The sequence below is a fragment of the Euprymna scolopes genome, chromosome 27 (assembly GCF_053919585.1).
Source record: "Euprymna scolopes isolate OS-2025 chromosome 27, ASM5391958v1, whole genome shotgun sequence".
In the NCBI taxonomy this organism is placed as follows: Eukaryota; Metazoa; Mollusca; class Cephalopoda; order Sepiida; family Sepiolidae; genus Euprymna; species Euprymna scolopes.
In genome coordinates this window covers 63,212,750-63,217,749 of record NC_136508.1, presented here as the reverse complement: position 1 = coordinate 63,217,749, position 5,000 = coordinate 63,212,750, and the positions used below count along the sequence as shown (strand labels likewise).

Sequence of the window (5,000 nt, the reverse complement as noted above, 5' to 3'; positions counted from 1 at the left end):
GGTAAAAAAAAAAAAAAAAAATAGAAAAAAGGTAAAAAAAAAAAAAAATAGAAAAAAGGTAAAAAAAAAAAAAAAATAGAAAAAAGGTAAAAAAAAAAAAAAAAATAGAAAAAAGGTAAAAAAAAAAAAAAAAAATAGAAAAAAGGTAAAAAAAAAAAAAAAAATAGAAAAAAGGTAAAAAAAAAAAAAAAAAATAGAAAAAAGGTAAAAAAAAAAAAAAAAATAGAAAAAAGGTAAAAAAAAAAAAAAAAATAGAAAAAAGGTAAAAAAAAAAAAAAAAAATAGAAAAAAGGTAAAAAAAAAAAAAAAAATAGAAAAAAGGTAAAAAAAAAAAAAAAAATAGAAAAAAGGTAAAAAAAAAAAAAAAATAGAAAAAAGGTAAAAAAAAAAAAAAAATAGAAAAAAGGTAAAAAAAAAAAAAAAAATAGAAAAAAGGTAAAAAAAAAAAAAAAATAGAAAAAAGGTAAAAAAAAAAAAAAAAATGGAAGATGCTTCGTGGAGGTGTTTGGTGGAGTCTTTTCGCAATGGCTTTCAAATTGCAATTTAAACTGAAAATGTGTCCAAAAAATCAAATTTTGAATAATGGTTAGGCATGTTTGTTTTTTGTGTTAAAAGATATAGATTTTTTGTGTGCAAAAAAAACCAAAAAAAACAAAAACAAAAACAAAGCATAAACAGATAACTAAGCTAACGAGACTGTTCCCTGGGTTAAAAAAAAAAAAAAAAATATGCAACACGTGAGTAGCATTTGTCTATGTGTAAAATAATAATCAATTTTATAATCTAATATTCTTATATATATATATATATATTAGTGATGGGACGATTTCAATATTTTTCCCAATTCCGATACAATTACCGATTCCGATTCTTGATAAATCCCTAAATATTTAACTATAAAATTTCTATTTTTCCCGATTACTGTAAAACGTAATTTTTCTCAAACATATGTGGATGGGGGGTGGGTGGGGGATCCATAAACTTTAACGTTACTGGTAATTTAAAATCAATAAATATTTATTATTTTATCATTATTACCAGCAGTGAAAGGTTTTGTTTTAAACAAAATCAAATAAAAAAAGATAAGTAAAAGAATCGTTTTGGCATCGGAAAATATGCACAAATATTTCCGATTCCGATACCCCAAAAAGTTCCGACTTTTCCAATTCCTGATTTCGATTAATCGTCCCCACACTAATAGTAAGTTTTGAAGATATATATGGCAATTAAACTCCACAGAATTTTCTGCATTTCATCCTCGTGAGAGCAATTACCTAACGAATCTTCATGGGGGAAGAAACGCAGAAAATTCTGTGTATTTTAATTCCGATATATATCTTAAAGCTAGCTCTACTCACGTATTGAGCACTGTTTAAGTAAATACTACAAATAAATACATAAAATTTTCTGTAGATACATTAAATAATATATATAACCCACTCAATATATGTTACTGTAACATAGGCTGATATATATTCGGTGGGTTTCTAACAGTATTTTGTACAGTTTTTTAGTTTTAACTCATTTTCCCAAACTTACGTATTCAACACAGAGTCTGTCTCCATTTACATTTTTCAGATAAATCGGTAAACACTGCATGTTTTTCGAGACGAATAAATAACTTTACATTAAATAAAAACACTAAAAAAATTATCCAGTTAGGTAGAAAAATAACCTATCTTGCTTTTGATAACATTTATTTGTTATACATTTGTTTTTTGACAACTTTTTTTTGAATCTATGTGTATAGTAAAACAAACCTGATAATATTTTAAAATAAATATTAACAATTTGATTTTATTATTTGTAAATAATTTAACAAATTATTTACGAGCCCCTTCAAAAAAAAAAAAAATTCCTGTTTAAAATATAATTGGGGATTAACACTGGTTTGCAATTTCTGATTTCAGAAATGGCAGCCATGATAAAGAGTATATTTTCTATTTTTCTTATTGAATACAATATACAAATATGGAAATTGAATAAAGCATTTTATAAAATAAAATGAAAATAAAAAGTATAAATTATTGTAGCAACACTAATACTTGTAAAGTTATTAGTCAATTTATTTATTTATTTAATTTTTTGGTGTATTTTGGTCTCAAATCGTAGAATATGGAAGCACATAAAAGATTGAGAAATATAAATCCTTTGTCGAAACAATTAAATTAAAAAAAAAAAAATGGATATTTAATAAGAAATTCCATTTGCTTGTTCAATATATCCACCAAACACGTAAAAAAAAAAAGAAAAAAAAGAAATTGAGTGAAACGTTCTTAATAAAAAAAAGCATGACCACACAAAATGGGAATTTCTAAAAGTCTACAAGCAAATCTGCAAAAAAAAAAAAAAAAAAAAAAAAATTAAAAGCATAAAAAAAAAAAATCAACCAATGAAAATAGGTAAAAGAAGAACTTTTTAGAAGTGAAGTGTTCTTTCCAAAGCAAGTAAGTTTAAATTCCTTGACAATTTGGTTTAAACGTTTAAAATTCTAAAAACTAAGAAAATCAAACAACAGATTTTTTTTTAATGCTTGTAACTTAAACTTATTCGTCTCTGAGATTATTTCAATTTATAAAGTATTAATCAAAACAAGATAATTTTATGTGTATTCATTTTTTTTTTTTTTTTTTTTTTTGCTAACTGTTATCACCATCTTCATAATTACACTACGTTCCGGGCAACTATTTCTCTGGCCTTCTTCAGGTGGTTAGCTGTGACAGGATAAGAATGCTGAATCTCTTAACTGTATCCCTAGTAATTACTGCCTTCCATAGTTGTTGTTGTCTCACCACGTTTTGGCCAACTAGTCCTCTGGCCTTCTTTGGGTAGGATTGAAACCACTATCTTCAGACAATGCTCACCTGGAACCGTAGAGATTCAACGCCTCTATCCATTACTTCACGGGCCCCAAAGATATGGAGACCAGTATATCTCATTGCTGTTAACCATCTGAAGAAGGCCACAGGATTAGTTTGCCGAAACGTGGTAAAACAACAACAACAACAACTATGAAGATTAAGATAACAGTCCGCAAATAAATAAATAGTATCGGTTCTGTATGTGCCAAATTCTCGTTACAAACTTCCGCCAGAGTCTCAATACACACAGTTGCGCCTTATCAGACAAAATGGTAATGAAGGCAAATTCATTCAAGATGATATCGGCTGACGATGTTACCTGTTATCCTCATCTTCATAGTTATGGTTGTTTCACCACGTGTCGGCCAACTCCTCCTCCGGCCTTCTTCAGGTGGTTAAACAAGACAGGAACGTGGCACAGTGGATAGAGGCATTGAGTCTCTACGGTTTCAGGTGAGCATTGTCTGAAAACAGCGGTTTCAATCCTATCCAAAGCAGGCCAGAGGATTAGTTGGCCAAAACGTGGTGAGACAACAACTATGGAAGGCAGTAATTACTGGGGATACAATTACAGGACTCAGCATTTCTATCCCGTCACAGTTGATCACCTGAAGAAGGCCAGAGGAATAGTTGGCCGAAATGTGGTGAAAACAACAACAATGAAGATGAGGATAACAGTCGGCAAAAAATGATTCCACAAATTATGAAGCTTTATCATCTGAAAGGATTCCAGAAAATAAAATAATATATGAGATCATTTTAATCATAAAGATCATTAAATTTTTTTTATACTTTCATCTTAAATTTTTCAGATAAAATAACCTTTCATCAGAGATCGATTGAAGTGATAATCTTGTTGTTAACTGTTTTTATTTTTAGTAGATCCAGTGTTCCGAGAATATAGCAAAACATCTAGAACACTCTTGAGCAAAGTGATTTCTTTTACTCTTTCTACATTATCGGAATGAGATAACTTCTAGAGCAGAAGAAAGATCCAACCACTTTTCCAGCAACAAATTTGATATGCTATCATTACTGATTACCAATATGATTAACATGGAGGTCTGCTTCTTGTTTCTTGTTCTCTGTTAGTGGAGAAGAAATCCTTCACGACTGAGACAATTTTTATTTTTGTTCCTTTTCTCCACATTAAAAACGACCCTGGTGTCTAACTGTGGGGAAGCATTGTAAATAGGAACAAGGAGGTCTGCTATTATAGCGTTTTTTCACTCCCTCTCCTTAAATCCCTAATTCTCCTCCTACTAGCCCATTCCTTTCTCGCTGATCACACACACACACACACACACACACACACACACACACACACACACACACACACACACACACAAACCTCTTCTCTATATTATAGATTCTTCTAAATGAGTCCAAATTTTTCTCCAAATCAGTAAATAAAATGGCTGAAAAATCGACCCCTCAATAAAACGTAGCCTAGATGACCCCAAAGAATAAATTTTTTTTTTCTAAATTTTAGATATTATTCATCCGGAGTAATGCTGATCAGGAAATACTAACTTTGTGGGTGTTTGTTTTGTAGTTTTTTTTTTTACTTTTAGCTGGACACACACACACGCATATACACAGACAACTGCCATTTATATAATAGATTTGTGCTGGCCGAAACAATTGTTTGCTCTAATGTGTAATCAAAGAAATTTCTCGATGAACATGATGAATTTTTTTTCACTGTATTGGAAACGGTTAAAAAAAAATTAATAATAATATATTTATTTAATGACAGTAATTCAGTCTCTAGTCAATTGTTTTTTTTTATAGATTTATAAATTTAATAGATTTTTAATAGATTTATAGATTTTTTTAATAGATTTATAGATTATTTAATAGATTTTCCATTTTTGTCTTTATGCTGAAAAGAAAATTTTAAAATAAATAGTAAAATATGCATAGCAAAGCGATGCTATCTATTTACGTCATCTAAGTATACACACCTATATATATATATATATATATATATATATATATATATAGGTGTGCGTGCTTTGTCTACAGGGTTCATGACAAAGGAATCACGAGGGAATAGGACTGCAATTAAAAAAAAAACAACAACATTGAAATCCGAAAATCTGAGCTTCTCCCATGTCAATCAGAAATCCTCTCACC

The 5,000-nt window shown here is 29.0% G+C and overlaps 1 protein-coding gene across 27 annotated transcripts in view; it reads right to left on the bottom strand.

Annotated features, from left to right (window-relative positions):
- The window catches only part of LOC145248863 (roundabout homolog 2-like), an 837,477-nt gene that overhangs the window by 114,807 nt on the left and 717,670 nt on the right, over window positions 1–5,000 (bottom strand). The gene's annotated exons all lie outside the window — the stretch shown is intronic.